This window comes from Asparagus officinalis, chromosome 3 (assembly GCF_001876935.1).
Source record: "Asparagus officinalis chromosome 3, Aspof.V1, whole genome shotgun sequence".
NCBI classification, from domain to species: domain Eukaryota; kingdom Viridiplantae; phylum Streptophyta; class Magnoliopsida; order Asparagales; family Asparagaceae; genus Asparagus; species Asparagus officinalis.
The window spans coordinates 47,736,908-47,756,992 of NC_033796.1; the positions used below are offsets into that span (position 1 = coordinate 47,736,908).

General features: G+C 44.1%; 1 long non-coding RNA gene across 1 annotated transcript; it reads right to left on the reverse strand.

Moving 5' to 3' along the window:
* On the reverse strand, nt 15,209-20,079 carry LOC109834037. The gene is made up of 4 exons (XR_002245431.1): nt 19,541-20,079; nt 19,341-19,420; nt 15,956-17,841; nt 15,209-15,782 (listed from the first exon to the last, which is right to left on the reverse strand). It is a non-coding gene; the product is annotated as an uncharacterized LOC109834037 (long non-coding RNA).

Sequence of the window (20,085 nt, forward strand, 5' to 3'; positions counted from 1 at the left end):
CTAGGTTGCCTCAACCTAGACGGAATTTCCGTCTAGGTTGACTAGTCAACCTAGACGGAATTTCCGTCTAGGTTGACTAGTCAACCTAGACGGAATTTCCGTCTAGGTTGACTAGTCAACCTAGACGGAATTTCCGTCGTCTAGGTTGCCTCAACCTAGACGGAATTTCCGTCTAGGTTGACTAGTCAACCTAGACGGAATTTCCGTCTAGGTTGACCTTTAACCTAGACGGAAAATTCCGTCTAGGTTGAGGCAACCTAGACGGAATTTCCGTCTAGGTTGATCTTTCCGTCTAGATTAACAAACTAGACGGAACTTTCCGTCTAGTTTGTTTCAACCTAGACGGAACAAACTAGACGGAATTAATTCCGTCTAGTTTGACCCAAACTAGACGGAAAAAAATTCCGTCTAGTTTGTTCCGTCTAGGTTGCTAGTTTTTCTACTAGTGGATACAAACTATCCAAGTGAAATACAGGAGAAAAATAAAAATACATTGATCAAGTGGAAATGGAAAGTGCTACTAAAGTAAACTAGGACCGTCAACTAATTAAAAGAAATAACTAAGCTTCGACTTCTTCTTCTGCTCTGCCTCCAAATCACTCCTACTGAGAATACCTTGGCTCTTGCTGAATCTGTCCGTCCTCTAAATCTAACATACAACCCGAGAGAATAGGAGTACTTCAGCGTGCATGGCACAAGGTAAGATCCCACAATGAAGAATAGAAACGGTCGAACGACCAATACAATAACAGTAATAATAATAGAAGCATGGCACTGGAATTCTAATAATCTAAATGCAATCCACCACTAGAGTATAATAATCAGAAGAAACAACTTTTATCTAAGTAACGAGGTCATATAACTAGTCATCCTATAATGGTTCACTGGTCCACATCTCACATAGAGTCAACGTTCATATCATCGAATAACTGACTGTTCACAAATCCTCTACGCACATCCAATCCTGGGAAACAGTCGGTGAGAGGACTACACGCAATCCGATTTTGGCCTATCCAAACTCAAGCAAAACTCAGGTGACGAAATAGGTCACTGACCAAAGTGACGAAACAAGCTACTAGCTCAACAGACCAACCCCAGAACGAAACATATCACTGGTGCGAGTCTGGAAGATACATCAACAACCACATCCGATCACATGAATCATGACTTTCCCATCCCAACGATTCTTGTGTTTCTAAGTCAACACACACACATGTCTCTAGGTTTTGTTCATGACGCGCAAAGTCACTAAAATCATGAACTCCTAATGGTTCTCAATCACAACAAGAAATAATAAATAAATACAACTAATTCTATGTAATAATACATAATTAAAATCAAGAATCGTAAATTATGAACAGTAATTGTGAACAGTAACTTTAATATATATATGATACGGGTGTATCTTCTCTTCGGAACTTAGCGATCCTCATAGGAGCTTGAGGATAGATGATTCTTATGATAACATGAGAATAGAGGTGTCAAACAGTACAAGAGAACGCAGGAGGAAGCGTGGAACGAGACGACGAGCAGAAGAATCAAAGTATCCAGTTTTTAGCCCGTGAGTCGACTCATAACAGTCATGAGTCGACTCATCAGGTTGAGTCGACTCATGACTGTCATGAGTCGACTCATCGCTGGCTTTTGTGTTTTGTCCAGTTTCGGATGAGTCGACTCATCTCAGTCATGAGTCGACTCATCGACAGTTTTCTGATTCGTTTGGGTCTCTGTTCACACGAATTCCTGTTGGTTTTTGGCTTGGTTATTTACCACTTTGCCACCCTCGTTTGTACACTTATAAAAAGGATTGTTTAAGGTTTCTAAACAATCAAAGGTAATTAAGAGAGATTCTAATCATTGTATTAGGGTTTAGTGAGAATTGAGAGTATGTTCTCGATTCTAGTGAGATTGTGAGAGAGGAATTGTAATCTTTTCATACTCATAATCTAGATAAGGTAATTTTCTTCGTCATATACTAAATTGTACTTGTGTTTCTGTCATCCTCTTCTCAACCCACCTTTGATAATTCCGTGATCAAAGGTGCTCGCACGACAACTCGTATCAAGTTGGTATCAGAGCGATCAGATCCTGCGAAGGGGGCATCTTGTGTATGGTCCTGACTCGATCGCAATACAAGAAGCTTGGTGAGATCCTTATTTTATTGAAAGGAGTCCAGGTTTTAAGGAGAAAGAAGATGGCTGAAGGAGACAATTCAGCGAGGATTGATGCATTAGAAAAGCAGATCGAGATGATAGGTTCAACTCTCACACAACTCGTCAGTCTTATCCATGGAGGTGGCAAACAAGGTGAATCTTCTTAGAAGAAAATTGTTGAGTCCGATGTGGAAAGAGTAGATTCAGATTCTGACGAGGAGGAGGAGACCGTTAAGGCTACATTACATCAAGGGGGTAAGAATTCTTATCAGAACCTGAAGATTGACTTCAAGGTGGAGATTCATGTTTATGATGGGAGTGTTGACGTCGAGAGGCTTGATGACTGGATCGAGCGGATGGAGACGTATTTTACTTTTTATGGCTATTCGTCGAAAGAGAAGATTGTGTTCGCGACTTTAAAGCTTTCAGGGCACGCGTTGACGTGGTGCAAATCCTACTGCAAGTAGGAGAAGAAGGCGGTGTCGTGGAGTTACTGAGGAAGCAGTTCTACCCGGTGGTATTCCTTGAAGAGCGTTGGTACAAGTGGTACGGCTTACGCCAAATGGTCAATCAAACCGTTCAAGAATACACCACGGAGTTCCAGCAGCAGGCGATGGTCCTCAACATTGCGACGGAGGAATATTCCATATTTATGAAGTATATGGCGGGATTGAGCGATTACATCCGAAAGGAGATGAAGCTATTCACGGTGGAATCAATTGCAGAGGCGAGCGTGAAGGCTATTGCCCTCGAGGGCAAGCAAAAGAAGGGCAACGAGGCTAAGGAAGACTCCAAACAGACGGGAGGTGAGTCTAGTGGTTCTCAATCTAAGGAGGAGAAGAAGAAGGTGATCTAGGGAAAGCAGGGCTGATTTGTAGTCACTGCGAGAAGACATGGCACATAGCTGATCGGTGCTGGGAGAAGTATCATCATCTCAAGCCAAGAGGGTTGAAGAAGAAGGAGGAAAAAAAGGCATACATGATAGCTCAAGGTCCGAAAAAAGTCCCGGGAATGACAGAGCCCAATAGCAGTCTCAACTTTATGGCGGGAAAGCAGACCACGAAAGAGGACGACGACCCGAGAGAGCAACTCTTTGTTCTTAAGTTGCAAGTGAAGACCAATTTGGTTGATGCCATTGTTGATTTAGGTAGCGAGAAGAATTTGATATCTGAGGTATTGGTTCAGAAGCTGGGTCTGAAGATGGTCAAGCATCCGAAGCCCTATCCATTGGGGTGGATTCAGAAGGAGGTGAAACTGAGTGTAGTTGATCAATGCACTGTCAGATTTGCACTCCACGAGTCGTATATTGACGAGGTCACGTGCGACGTCGTTCTATTGGATGTTTGTCAGATTATACTGGGTAATTCGTACTTATGGGATAGATATGCGATCTACGAGAGGCGGGCTCAAAAGTACACCTTCACTAAGGATGATGAAAAGTTCAGATTTCGTTCGGCATCTCTTCCGAGGGAGACAAGCTTGGGGACGGTGACGTGAGCGAAGAGACTAATGAATGCAAGCAAGAAGTTTATCTCGCTGTGCATTAGATTTCTAGAAAAACCATCGACAAAGGATTGCAACTTAGAGCGAACGGTGACTACGACGAGACGTGGGACGAATGAGTTATTTCCGATCGGACGTCGAGATCGGATTCCTAGTAAGGCCAGATGGTGCAGAAAAGATGGAGGAGCTCGAGAGTTTCCTCAGCAAAAGTTCTAACTTAAACGGGACTTCAAGTTCCTAAAGGGGGGGACCCATGATACGTGTGTATCTTCTCTTCGAAACTTAGCGATCCTCATGGGATCTTGAGGATAGATGATTCTCATGATAACATGAGAATAGAGGTGTCAAATAGTACAAGGGAACACAGGAGGAAGCGTGAAACGAGACGACGTGCAGAAGAATCGAAGTATTCAGTTTTCAACCCGTGAGTCGACTCATAACAGTCATGAGTCAACTCATCAGGTTGAGTCGACTCATGACTGTCATGAGTCGACTCATCGTTGGCTTTTGTGTTTTGTCCAGTTTCGGACGAGTCGACTCATCTCAGTCATGAGTCGACTCATCGATAGTTTCCTGATTCGTTTGGGTCTCTGTTCACACGAATTCCTGTTGGTTTTGGGCTTGGTTATTTACTACTTTGCCACCCTCGTTTGTACACCTATAAAAAGGATTGTTTTAGAGTTTCTAAACAATCAGAGGTAATTAAGAGAGATTCTAGTCATTGTATTAGGGTTTAGTGAGAATTGAGAGTTTGTTCTCGATTCTAGTGAGATTGTGAGAGAGGGATTGTAATCTTTTCATACTCATAATCTAGAGAAGGTAATTTCCTTCGCCATATACTGAATTATGCTTGTGTTTCTGTCATCCTCTTCTCAATCCACCTTTGATAATTCTGCGATCAAAGGTGCTCGCACGGTAACTCGTATCAATATATGCATGCAAACTAATTTCATCAATATTTTACTATTCGGATATCTAAACTTCTCATAGAAATTAGCAGTTGTTTTACACATGAAATGCCGCGTTCTACAACTATCAATTACATGATCATAAATTTATTAATTCAAATAATCCTTTTTCAAAATAAATTCTTTTAAATTATTTCCCATCATAATTATTCTAAACTAATCTTTAAAATATTCCTTTTTAGCATAAAATAGATATGTACACAACATGTACATATATAGATATTAGCATATACACTCACTGTCACTTTTACACATATTATCACAGACACATTATACCAAGTCACTTTCCATACGAAACTTTTACACTAATTTTATTTAGCATTTCATGCGGTCTCCTACTACTCACGTCATTCTATATTATTATAATTATTAATGTATATCACATCACCAGTCCTTGTGTATGGTGAGAAGTCATTGCTATTTGACTAGTTGTAAATGAGAGTGATGATAAAGTTATACAAACTGAGTTGTTATATAAAAATACAGTGTAAAAGGTGTGTGAGAATTGTGGTTGTATAATGCAAACTATGGTGATATTAAGTGTTACTGAGTACTGTTATATGTAACGAGTGTGTGATGAAAATAAAAGTGTGTTGAGAGTGAACAAGAGCTATACGCTCACATCATGTACTACTACACACATCACAATTTCACGTAGATACAACACTTGAAAGAAGTGAGACTTGTCTCGGGGATGTCGAGGGGAAGCGGGGGGTCATCAGGGTGGCTGCACGGGTCATAACGGGTTCCGCGGGCTCGCCGGAAAGTCAATTGGTTAGGAAACAAAAGAGATGTGTTAGTAACGATGAGCAATATTCGAAGTGATATAACGATAGGTGGATAATGAGCCCAAGAGAGAGAGAGAGATATACCGTGTGATAAGACAATATAAAATGCTACACACCGACGAAGACGATGGTGGAAACGGAGACCAGAAGTGATCAAAAAGCGTGTGCGAAGTCAGTACAAAACTGTCAGAATCTGCGAACTACTTGCCATCGAGCAATGTTTCGGACGATACCGAGAGAGATAGAGAGTGAGTTAGAGTGTGATAAATTGGAGGTGATAGACAGCATATGGGGCTACTCATAGGAGAAGAAATTGACAGAAACAGAGGTCAGAGATGATCAAAAAGTGCGTGCGAAGTCGTCACAAAGCTGCAGTTTTCTACAGTGCAATTGCTCGCCGATTGGGCTTGTTTCTCGCTGTTCTGAGCCTTTTCCCGCTGTCTGGGATTGTCGAAGGTGGGAGGAGGTTGTCGGTGTCGTCGAGGTGTCTCGGTAGGCTCTAACAGGGCTCGTCGGCGGCTAAAAGTGGCGGCGGACGAAGAGGTGAGACGGTGGTTGGGTGTGAGTTTGCGACGGCTTGGAGGTGGAGGTGGGTCTGAGGTGGGGCTGTGGGTTTAGAGGAAGAGAGAGAGGAGCAGGAGTTGGAGGAAGAGATTAGAGGGAGTGAGAGATGGAGTTGGAAAGAGAGAACGTAGAGAAGAGATTTGTAGGAGAGGGAGAGAGATGTAGTAGGGGAAAACACGAGGGAGGGGGTGTGTGGGAAATGAGGAGGAAAATAAGAAAGTGGGGTGGGGAGGAGAGATGAGAGATTAGAGAGAGAGGCAGAGTAGTTAAAGATGAGAGAGGAAAACACATGGAAAAAATACTCTTTTTAAAAAATAATAATTTAATATTTAAAATACTAGAAAAATTATTCAAATCATATTTAAAAATTTATGGTCATACATTCTACCCCCCTTAAAATAAATTTCGTCATTGGAATTAAAATAAGGGTGATGCACAAAGAACCCAAGGACAGAATATAGAAGGGGAGACTCAATTCAACTCATATAGAAAAGGATTCAAAATAAACTGCATGTTCATGAGCAAAGGGGAATGTAATACAAGAACAATACAAGATAAGATACATGAGTGTCAGCTAAGATTCAGAAAATAGATGAGGGTATCGTTGTTGCATCTCAGACTTAATCTCCCAAGTCTACTCGCCAGGAGAATCTGGATGCCACATCACACAAACAAGCGTGATGGTCTTGTTCCGTAGAGTCTTCCCTCTTCGATCCAAAATCGCCATATGCTGCTTCTCGTATGTCAAATTTAGTTGCACCTTAATCTTTAAGAAATCTATGACATGACTCGGATCTCCGATATATCTCAACAACTGAGAAATGTGGAATACGTCATGTACTCCAGCCAATGCGAGTGATAATACAAGTCGATACGTCACTTCTCCAACTCTCTCTAATACGTCGAAAGGTCCCACATATCATGAACTCAACTTCCCATGCCTCCCAAAGCGAATGGTGCCTCGGTTGGGGGTGACCTTCAGGAACACATGATCACCTGGCTAAAACTCCAAGTGCCGACGCTTCGCACCCGCCTAATGCTTGAACCGGTCTTGCGCTATGCGAAGTCGTTCCCGTATAATCCTGAAAGCATCAACTGACTTGGTAATCAATCTGGTCCCAAAATCTCTCGTTCACCAACGTTGTCCCAACTCAAAGGAGAGCGACACTTTCTCCCATACAATGCTGTGAAAGGGCTCATTCCTATGCTAGCCTGGAAACTATTGTTATATGCAAACTCCACCAGATGCAGATGATCTTCCCAGGATCCATGAAAGTCAAGCATACAAGCTCTAAGCATATCCTCCAAAATCTGAATCGTCTTTTCCGATTGTCCATCGGTCTGAGGGTGATAAGCTGTGCTAAAACTGATACTGGTCCTAAGACTCGCCTGCAAACTCTTCCAGAACTCAGAAGTAAATTGGGTATCACGGTTCGAGACGATGCACACTGGAACTCCGTGCAATCACACAATTTCCTCCATGTATTTCTGAGCAAGAAGCTCTGTCGACTGTCCCACTCGGAACGGAATAAAGTGAGCCGATTTGGTTAATCGATCTACGATCACCCAAACATCATCATTCTGTCTAGTGCTCCGAGGTAAACCAGTGAAGAATTCCATGGTGACGTGTTGCCACTTCCACTCCAAAATAGGCAATGGCTGTAGTAGGCATGTGATGCGCTGATGCTCTGCCTTCACCTGCTGACAGACAAGACACTTCGCCACACTGCGAGCAACATCTCTCTTCATACCATGCCACCAAAAGTTCAGTTTCATGTCCTTGTACATCTCCGTTCCTCCAGGGTAAATAGAATACAATGAGCTGTGAGCTTCCCGTAATATTTCTTCTCGAATATCTCCTTCTGGCACGCAGATATGACTCCCAAACCGTAAGGACCTATCCTCGTGGATAATAAATTATGACCGAAGACCAGCTATTACTAACTCCCTGCATCTCTGAAGAACTGTGTCACCTGACTGTGCAGCCTTGATTCGCTCGACCAATGTCGATTGAATCTGAAGGTTCATGGTCTGATTATCGGCAACAGGCTCAAAGCGTCTGGCACCACATTAACCTTGCTAGGGTGGTACTGAAGATCGAGGTCGTAGTCTGTCATCAGCTCTAACCATCTGCGTTGTCTCATGTTGAGCTCCTTCTACGTGAAAAATGTACTACAAGCTCTTGTGATCCATGAACACCTTCACCTGCTCTCCCAACAAATAATGTCTCTAAAGCTTGACAGCAAAAACCACAGCTGCTAACTCCAGGTTGTGGGTAGAGTAATTCTTCTCATGTTGCTTCAACTGACGAGATGCATATGCTACCACATGATCGTTCTGCTAGAGAACACATCCTAATCCTCTGCCAGATGCATCGCATAGCACTTTGAAGTTCCTACTCTTGTCTGGTATCGTCAAGACCGGGGCCGAGATCAGTCGAGACTTCAACTCCTCGAACGCCTGCTCACAAGCGTCGGATCAGATGAATCTAATATCCTTCCTCGTAAGTCGCATCATCAGCTCCGCGATCTTTGAGAAATCCTTAATGAAGCGTCAATAGTATCCAGCTAGCCCCAGGAAGCTCTTAATGTCAGATATTGTCCTAGGGGTAAGCCAATCCCTAACAGCAAATACTTTCTCCGGGTCCACAGATATGCCGTCTCCTGACACCACGTGCCCTAGAAGCGCGATGCGATCTAGCTAGAACTTGCACTTACTGTACTTGACGAATAAACGATGCTCTCTTAGGGTCTACAACACATACTACAAGTGCTCCGCATGCTTTGTTTCACTCTTAGAGCATACCAAGATATCATTAATAAAAACCTCTACAAACTTGTCCAACACGTTGTAGAACACCAAATTCATCAAGTTCATGAACAAACGGCATCACTAAGAACTCATAGTGTCCGTATCTCGTCCGGAACATAGTCTTAGGAACATTAGAGTCTTTGACCTTCACCTGGTGATATCCGCTCTGTAGGTCCAGCTTAGAAAATACTCTTGATCCTCCTAATTGGTCAAATATATCATTGATATGGGGAAGAGGGTACTTATTCTTCACTGTCACAGCATTCAACTCCCGATAGTCGATGCATATCTGCTTGGATCCATCCTTCTTATTCACAAGCAATACGGGTACTCCCTAGGCTGATACACTAGGTCGTATCAAGCTTCTCTGCATAAGATCATCTAACTGAGTCCGAAAGTCAGCCAACTCAGCCAGAGGCATACGATAAGGGGTCTTAGAGATCGGGGCAGTACCAGGCTTCACTTCTATGGAAAACTCGATCGCCCGATCCGGTGGCAACCCGTAAATGTTATCGGGGAATACATCATCAAATTCTCGAACTATAATTAGCTTCTCGGGTTCCATTTGCATGGTAGCAAACGTCACCTCCTTCGGTCTGGTCTGTACTTCATAGGTCCAGCCGAGATACTACCATTGAGGAAGGAATTCAAACCTCGGGTGATCCGGTATCTCAAATACCACACTTCGACGGCAACAATCGATGGTGGCGAAGAATTTCCCCAACCAATCCATTCCAAATGCTGCTTCGAAGTTCGACAAATCGATCACTAGGAAATCTGTGAAGAGCTCTCTCTCACAGATGACTACAGGACATGCTTCGTAACTGCTGGATATGATACGAGTCGCCGTGCGAGCACTCTTGATCGCGGAATTATCAAGAGTGGGTAGAGAAGAAAACGACAGAAGAACACAAGAGTTATAATTAGGGCAAAGGAAAATACCTTCTCTAGATTATGAGAATCAATTGGACTTACAAAATCTCTCTCTCACAATCTCTCTAGATCAAAGAGCAACCCTGATCTCTTTTCTGATTACAATCTGAGTGATCAACCCTAAAAAAATCGTGTTTCTATTTATACTAAACAGAAATCCTAAACGGTGCAGGAAACAGGCCCAGGCCCATAACCGCTACGCGGTCGACCGCTGAGACCAAGTCGGTCGACCGGCCAAAACATCGATTTCTGGAAAAATCGATTACAGGGTTTTCGGTCGACCGCAGCGCCTACATCGGTCGACCGCTCTCAGTCCAGAGACACAGTCTGGGTCTGTGCACTAACCGCAGCGCCTACATCGGTCGACCGCTCTCAGTCCAGAGACACAGTCTGGGTCTGTGCACTATGCGGTCGACCGCTGTGACCAAGTCGGTCGACCGGCCAGAGCCTAGCTGTAATTCCTGTAGTTTTGACGAATCCTTCGACTTTGCCGCCTCTAATGACCTCGTCCACGACTCCTCTACTCTATTCTCAAGATACCATGAGAATCATCTATCCTCAAGCTCCCATGAGGATTGCTAAGTTCCCGAAGAGAAGATATACCCGTATCATGGGTCCCCCTTTAGGAACTTGAAGTCCCATTCAAGTTAGAACTTCAGCTGAGGGAACTCGCGAGCCCCTCCTTCTCTGTTGAACTACTTAGCCTTGCTAGAAACCTGATCTTGACGTCCAATGAGAAACGACTCCTTCGTCCCCCGCCTCGTCGTGGTCGTCTTCCGTTCCAATTCAGTAGCTCCTCTCTATCAAACCACAAGTCTTCAACATGCGGTAAGATCATCTTGTCATCACCTTCATCATCCAATAACGGAGGCTCAAACAACTTCAAGTACTCGGCATTGATCACCGAATACATGCCTAAGTATGGCGGCAAATCTAAGCATAAAGCGTTGTCGCCAATCTGATCGAGAATCCGAAACGGACCATAACGAATAGGCTTCAACTTCTTCCCTTCTCCTTTTAGCCTCTCCTTACTCAATTTTAGCCATACCATATCACCTTTAATAAAGTTACAAGGAACCCGATGTTGATCATGCTTCGCCTTATACTTAGCTTGTGATTTCTTCAATTGAGCAAGGAACCCGATGTTGATCATGCTTCGCCTTATACTTAGCTTGTGATTTCTTCAATTGAGCTTCAACCGTGGCATGAATATGTGCAATCTTCTCGAGAAATCACTGAGCACATTGTCTTTCACTCCCATCCTTGCCGTCCACTGTGGCTTCACACGAAAACACAAGATCAAATGGGCTCGGCGGTAAAAATCCATAACAAGTCTCAAACGGTGACTTTCCGAAAGATCCATGAATCGCCCGATTAAAAGCAAACTGCAAATATGGTAAACTCTCATCCCAAGTCTTAGGATGCCTGGAATTATACCCCCGCAACATGTGCACCATAGTCCGGTTGACTACCTCCGTTTGTCCGTCTGTTTGTGGATGAAAGGCCGTGCTCTTTTTTAATTTAGTGTCCATCAAACTCCACAAAGAATACCAAAAATGCCCGAGAAAACGGCTATCCCGATCCGAAATAATCGAACTCGGCAACCCAAAGTGCTTCCACACATGCTCAAAGAATAATTGTGCTGCACCCGCTCCCGTCACGGTCTTCTTACAAGGAATCAAAAACACCATCTTACTGAACCGGTCCACCACAACGTACAAATAGTCATGCCCGCGCTTCGTAGTCGGCAACCCTCCTAGAAAATCCATAGAAATGCTTTCTCACGGCCTAGAAGGAACCGGTAATGATAGGTACACGCTTCGAAATACAGCATAACTTACACCCTCCAACATACTTGGTCACATCATCAAGCATCCGTGGCCAAAACACATGTCGCCGTAGATTGAGAAGCGTTTTCTGGATGTCAAAATGACCTTGCACACGCGAGGTATGTGCTTCCCGAATCCACTGTAACCTATCACCATCCTTCGGAATGTATAGTGATGTCCCACGATACAACAAGCCATCTTCTCCAAGTGCATACTCCCCCCTTCGACCAGCCTTCGCCTGCTCAAACACACTACCGAAGTCTCTACTGGATGCATACAGCTGTACATACTCCAAAGGAACCAAGGGCTGAATACGCGTCGCCACCAACAACGACCTTATCGGTGGGCGAGATAACATATCGGCCAACTTGTTCGTCGCCCCCTTCTTGTACCTAATAATGATGTTGAAAGCCATCAAATAAGACATCCACTTCATGTGCCGTGCCTGCTGTAGCTTCGTCTGGGCATGTAAGAACTCCAACGGCTTATGATCTGAATGCACGACCACCTCCTTCCCCAACAAGTACACCCTCCAATGCTTAATTGCTTGATATAGTGCGTAGAACTCATTGTCGTAGGTTGGGTAGTTCACAACAGCACCCGAAAACTTCTCATAATGGTATTCCACTGGCTTCCCATCCTGAATCAACACCGCGCCCATCGCATAACTAGACGCGTCTGTCTCCACCTCCAAAGTCCGCTGCAAATTCGGCAACGCCAACACCGGTGCCTCCGAGATCTTCCTTTTTAGCAACTGAAAAGCCTCCTCATGCGTCCTCCCCCACTCAAACTGAACTTTAGCCTTTGTGAGGCCATGTAACGGTGTCACATAAGTCAAAAAATATCGAATAAACTTGCGTAAATACTGGCAAGCCCCCATAAAGCTCCTCACCTCAGTCACTATCTTCGGCGTTGGCCACTTCGTGATCACCTCCACCTTGCCTGGATCTATCCTCCGCTGGCCCTTCCCTACGATGAAGCCGAGATACACCAACTCGTCCTTCCCGAACTCACACTTCTTCCCGTTGAGCTTCAGCTGTCCGTCCTGCAACACTTCAAATACCCTCTCAATATGAACGAGATGCTCCTCCCAAGTCCTGCTGTACACCAAGATATCATTAAGGTAAACTATCACAAAATCCTCTATAAAAGGTCGCAACAAATCATTCATAAGCCTCATAAAGGTAGCCAGAGCATTGCACAATCCAAACGGTATCACCAACCACTCGAACAGGCCCTGCTTGGTCTTGAACGCAGACTTCCAAGTGTCTTCCTCCCGAATCCTCACCTGATGGTAACCAGACTTTAAATCCAGCTTCGTGAAAAACCTCGCTCCCTCCAACTGGTCCATAAGATCATCGATCCGCGGTAATGGGTAGCGATTCTTGATGGTTATCTTGTTGAGCGCCCAGTAATCTAAGCACATGCACCAGCCTCCATCCTTTTTGGGCACCAACAACACTGGTGACCCGCAAGGCGAACAACTCAGCACAATCACTCCCATCTTCAAGAGCTCCTGAACCTGCTTCTTGATCTCCTCGGACTCCTGTACTGATGTGCGGTATAGGCCTATGTTAGGTAAGGAACTCTCCCCGGTCAATATAATCTCATGCTCTACACCTCGACGTGGTGGTAGTCCCTAAGGAACTCTCCCCGGTCAATATAATCTCATGCTCTACACCTCGACGTGGTGGTAGTCCCGTGATCTCTGAAAACAAGTCTGCATACTTGGCCTTTAACCTGTCAAGATCTCCCTCCTGGAGCTTGCTCAAGGTGGACAAACACATCCTACTCAGCTGCTCTTCATAAGGCCGAATGAACAATAAAACGAACTTTCTGCCCGCATTCACCAACCTCTTAGCCTAAGTCACCATCACCAAGCTCGTCTCCTGTGGAAGAGATGCTGAACGAAAAATGAATTGCTCGCCATCCTTGATGAATGTATACTTTTGGGCTTGCCGATCATATACTGCGTATATATCCCACAAATAAGGATTGCCCAAAATAACTTGGCAAACATCCAACAGAACCACGTCGCATGTGACCTCGTCAATATACGACTCATGGAGTGCAAATCTGAATGAACACTGGTTCACCACACTCAATCCCGCCTTCTTCTGAATCCACCCTAATGGATAGGGCTTCAGATGCTTCACCGTCTTTAATCCTAGCTTCTGTACTAATGCCTCAGATATCAGATTTTTCTGGCTCCCTGTATCTATAATAGCATCCACTAAACTGGTCTTGACCTGCAACTTCAGAACAAAGAGCTGTTCCCTCGGGTCATCATCTTCTTTAGTGGCCTACTTCCCCGCCATAAGGTTAAGACTACTATTGGGTTCAGTCATTCCGAGAACCTCCTTCGGACCCTGTGCTATCACGTACGCCTTCTTCTTCTCCTTCTTCTTCAACCCTTTTGGCTTCAGATGAGGATACTTATCCCAGCAACGATCAGTCACGTGCCCTGTCTGTTTGCAGTGATTGCATGTCAATCCTGCTTTCCCCTAGTCACCCTTCTTCTTCTCATCCTTAGACTGAGAGCCACCCGTCTTGCTCCCCGATGGTTTGGAATCCCCCTTTGTCTCGTTTCCCTTCTTCTGCCTGCCCTCAATGGCAATGGCCTTCACGCTCACCTCTGCGATTGTCTCAACCGAAAACAGCTTCATCTTCTTCCGGATGTAATCATTCAGACCCGCCATGTACTTCATGAAGATGGAGTACTCGTCCGTTGCGATGTTTAGAACCATCGCCTGCTGCTGGAACTCCGTCGTGTACTCTTGAACGGTCTGATTAAACTTTTGGCGTAAGTCATACCACTTGTACCAATGCTTCTCAAGGAACCCCACTGGATAGAACTGTTTCTGAAGTAGCTCCTTGAACTTGTTCTACGACGCCGCTTTCTTCTCCTGTTTGCAATAGGATTTTCACCACGTCAACGCGTACCCTGAAAGCTTCAATGTCGCGAACACTATCTTCTTCTTGGACGAATATCCGTAGAGAGTGAAGTACATCTCCATACGTTCGATCCAATCATCAAGCTTCTCCACATTGATATTCCCATCATAAACAGGAATCTCAACCTTGAAGTCAATCTTCAGATTCAGGTAATTATTCTTACCCCCTTGATGTCCAACAGTCTTGACAATCTCAGTCTCCCCCTCTGAATCAGATTTCTCGCTCTCTTCGTCGGATTCGACGAGTTTCTTCTTACCCTTCGAAGAAGATTCCTCCTTTTTGTCTCCTCCGTTGATGAGACCCACGAGTTGAGTAAGAGTCGTTCCGATCGTCTCAATCTGCTTCTCTATGGCATCAAGTCTTGCTGAATTATCTGCTTTAGTCATCTTCTCCTTCCTTAATTTCTGGACTCCCTCTAAGGAAATAAGGATCTCGCCAAGCTTCTTGTACTGTGAGCGAGTAAGGACCATACACAGGTTCCCCCTTCATAGGATCTAGGTGCTCTGATACCAACTTGATACGAGTCGCCGTGCGAGCACTCTTGATCGCGGAATTATCAAGAGTGGGTAGAGAAGAAAACGACAGAAGAACACAAGATTTATAATTAGGGTGAAGGAAAATACCTTCTCTAGATTATGAGAATCAATTGGATTTACAAAATCTCTCTCTCACAATCTCTCTAGATCAAAGAACAACCTCCCTGATCTCTTTTCTGATTACAATCTGAGTGATCAACCCTAGACAAGTCGTGTTTCTATTTATACTAAAAAGAAATCCTAAACGGTGTAGGAAACAGGCCCAGGCCCATAACCGCTACGTGGTCGACCGCTGAGACCAAGTCGGTCGACCAGCCAGAACATCGATTTCTGGAAAAATCGATTACAGGGTTTCCGGTTGACCGCAGCGCCTACATCGGTCAACCGCTCTCAGTCCAGAGACACAGTCTGGGTCTGTGCACTACGCGGTCGACCGCTGTGACCAAGTCGGTCGACCGGCCAGAGCCCAGCTGTAATTCCTACAGTTTTGATGAATCCTTCGACTTCGCCACCTCCAATGACCTCGTCCACGACTCCTCTACTCTATTCTCAAGATACCATGAGAATCATCTATCCTCAAGCTCCCATGAGGATCGCTAAGCTCCCGAAGAGAAGGTACATCCGTATCAGGATACCACCAAGACACCACTGCCAATGTTGATATTCTAGCCCGAGGAAAGAGAAGTCATAGGAAGAGAATGTGTAGTCATGAAACGGCGAGACAAGAAACAGTGGGAAGCTCCTGAGTTAAAAAGTGATAATGTTAGGACGGAAGAAACAAGAACCTTGCCTAATGCAGAAGAAGGAGAACACAACTAAGTTAGCACTTATAACAAATACTATCATAATATCATCAGGTAATACTAATTAAGGAAAAATCATATGCAAGCAAAACTGAGAATGACCAACTCTTACCAGTAATGATCTGGTCGTTCGCCTCAGCTTCCACATCCATCAACATGAATGTCTGACGTGGTGGTTGCTACCTTCGCGCCTCTTGATAAACTTGCTTCTATGGAAGAAAAGGCCCTGCTGGGGGATAGGGTCCTTGTTGAGCCTGTGCTACTAGGCCTGGTCGAGGTGGAGCTGGAAGAGCTGCCCGAACTGGAGGTGGGGGCAAGCGGGCCTGCTGCCGCTGCGGACAGTCCTGACTGACATGGCTGGGGGATCCACAAGTGTAGCACATACGAAGACGCTTGCGGTACTCCTGCTGGGTAAGCCTAGTGAAGTCACAATAGGAACACTTCACCGAAGGCTGGTTGCGAGTCTACACTCCAGAGCGCTGATAGGGGTGGCCCTAAGGAAGTGGTTATCACTGAGAAAACTGTTGCCTCTGCGGAGTCTGCTGCCTCAGAGGGAGACGCTCAATATTCTGTGCTGGAGCTATTGGTGGTCTACTGTTGATCACATGTAGGTCTTCAGGTTTCTTCTGGATACTCTCGATCTCACGTGATGCATCCAGTACAGCGTCATGAGTCGTAAGTGCCCTACCAGCCAGAGCCGACCTGATATACTTGTCTAGACCCTTCTAGAACTGATGCCTCCTGATGGTGGGGTCGATAACCAGGTGAGGAGCGTATCAGCTAAGAGAGGAGAACTCAGCTTCGTACTCATCAACCGATCGATCTCTCTACTTGAGCTCGACAATTTGACGCAGAAGCTCGTCTTGGGCAGACTGGGGAAAGTATTTCTCGTTGAAGCGATCCGTGAATGTCTCCCACAGAATCGGCCTCTCAAGATGGGTCTTCTCAGCCATCTACCAAATCCGTGCAGTATCAGTGAGCTGGATGTCCATAAGATCCACCCACTCCGTAGGAGCAATACGGGTCACCGTGAGAATGGTCTCAGTAACCTTAAGGAATTCTTCTGCTGCTAGAGATCAATCAGCACTAGAGAAAGAAGGAGGTCGTATGTACCAGAATTCTCTAACACCAAGCTCTATATGAGGGGAAGGCTGGTGAGGCTCCCGCTGCAAGTGCCTGGCCAGATGCTGTTGATTCATCTCCAGTCCCTGAATCATTACCAGAAGTTGACGCGAGTCCACTTCGGGCGGCGAGCCACTACTACCAGATGGGTTACCATTGCTACATGTACCCAATATGGTTCTGAAGGAAAGGCGAAGAAAGAGAAAAACGAGAATCAAAATCATTGCAGGAAGAATAAGAAAGTTAAGTCAAAATCAAAATCGAAATTGAGTAAGGTAGGGACTAAAATATAATTTATCAAGATAATAGGATAAGGGCTTAAGTATAGTCTTACGGATGAAATAATGATATGCGTCTAAATTATTCATTATATTCTCACTAGTGGGAATTCGGGACTGTGACCTGCGTGGGCCACCAAGAAAACCTGTCACACCCCGTTTCCCAAAATACCAGGGAACTAGAACGCGAACAAGCCCGCGACGTATCAGACTGAGGAGAAATAAGTACTAGACCCTTTCTGCTCAATCTAATACGCTAAACGTCAAGCAATATAATACGAAGTCACAAGTCCCCGATCACAATTAGCAAGAATATAATAAACAACTCAGAACAAAATGATCCATATCACAAATAAAATATTATCCCAAACATAATATTTGGGTCAAACATTCCCTGATACAAAACTATCCAACTGAAATACTGGAGAAATATAAAAATACATTGATCAAGTGGAAATGGAAAGTGCTACTAAAGTAAACTAGGACCGTCAACTAATTAAAAGAAATAACTATGCTTCGACTTCTTCTTCTGCTCTGCCTCCAAAACACTCATGCTAAGAATACTCTGGCTCTTGCTAAATCTGTCCGTCCTCTAAATCTGACATACAACCGAGAGAATAGGAGTACGTCAGCATGCATGGCATAAGACAAGATCCCACAATGAAGAATAGAAATGGTCAAACGACTAATACAATAACAGTAATAACAATAGAAGCATGGCACTGGAATTCTAATAATCTAAATGCAATCCACCACTAGAGTATAACAATCAGAAGAAATCACAATCATCCAAGTAACGAGGTCATTTAACTAGTCATCCTATAATGGTTCACTGGTCCACATCTCACATAGAGTCAACGTTCATATCATCGGATAACTGACTGTTCATAAATCCACTACGCACATCCAATCCTGAGAAACAGTCGGTGAGAGGACTACACGCAATCCGATTTCGGCCTGTCCGAACTCAAGCAAAACTCAGGTGACGAAATAGGTCACTAACCAAAGTGACAAAACAAGCTACTAGCTCAACAGACCAACCCCAGAACGAAACAGATCACTGGTGCGAGTCTGGAAGATACATCACTAACCACATCTGATCACATAAACCATGACTTTCCCATCCTAACGATTCTTGCGTTTCTAAGTCAACGCACACACATGTCTCTAGGTTTTGTTCATGATGCGCAAAGTCACTAAAATTATGAACTCCTAATGGTTCTCAATCATAACAAGAAATAATAAATAAATACAACTAATTCTATGCAATAATACATAATTAAAATCAAGAATCATAAATTATGAACAGTAACTGTGAACAGTAACTTTAATATATATATGCATGCAAATCAATTTCATCAATATTTTACTATTCGGATCTCTAAACTTCTCATAGAAATTAGCAGTTGTTTTACACATGAAATGCCGCGTTCTACAACTGTCAATTACACGATCATAAATTTATTAATTCAAATAATCTTTTCCAAAATAATTTTTTTAAATTATTTCTCATCATAATTATTGTAAACTAATCTTTAAAATATTCCTTTTTTAATAATTCTTTTTTTAGCATAAAATAGATATGTACACAACATGTACATATATAGATATTACCATATACACTCACTTTTACATATATAGATATTACCATATTACCATATACACTCACTGTCACTTTTACACATATTATCATAGACACATTATACCAAGTCACTTTCCATACGAAACTTTTACACCAATTTTATTTAGCATTTCATGCGGTCTCCTACTACTCACGTCATTCTAAATTATTACAATTCTTAATGCATATCACATCACCAGTCCTTGTGTATGGTGAGAAGTCATTGCTATTTGACTAGTTGTAAATGAGAGTGATGATAAAGTTATACAAACTGAGTTGTTATATAAAAATACAGTGTAAAAGGTGTGTGAGAATTGTGGTCATGTAATACAAACTATGGTGATATTAAGTGTTGCTGAGTACTGTTATATGTAACGAGTGTGTGATGAAAATAAAAGTGTGTTGAGAGTGAACATGAGCTATACTCTCACATCATGTACTACTACACACATCATAATTTCGCGTAGATACAACACCTGAAAGAAGTGAGACTTGCCTCGGGGACGTTGAGGGGCAGCATGGTTCATCAGGGTGGCTGCACCGGTCACAACAGGTTCTGCGGGCTCGCCGGAAAGTCAATCAGTTAGGATACAAAAGAGATGTTATAGTAACAATGAGCGATATTCGAAGTTACATAACAATAGGTAGACAATGAGCCCAAGCGAGAGGGAGATACCGTGTGATAAACAATATAAAGGGCTACACACCGACGAAGACGATGGTGGAAACAGAGACCGGAGGTGATCGGAAAGCGTGTGTGAAGTCAGCACAAAACTATCGGAATCTGGGAACTGCTTGTCGTCGAGCGATGTTTCAGACGATACCGAGAGAGATAGAGAGTGAGTTAGAGCATGATACAAATTGGAGGTGATAGACAATATATTGGGCTACTCATCGGAGAAGAAATCGACGAAAACGGAGGTCGGAGGTGATCGAAAAATGCGTGCAAATTCGACACAAAGATGCAGTTTTTGTAGTGCAACTGCTCGCCGATCGGGCTTGTTCCTCGCTGTTCGGAGCCTTTCCCTGCTGTCTGGGATTGCCGGAGGTGGGAGGAGGTTGCCTGGGTCGTCAAGGTGTCTCGGTGGGCTCCGACGAGGCTCGCCGGCGGCTAGAAGTGCCGGTGGCGGTTGCTAGAGGCGGGGTGATGAAGGGCTGAGGGAGGAGTTGAGGAGGGAGGAGGAGGCGGCTATCGTCAAGGCTGAGGGCGATGGAGTTGGA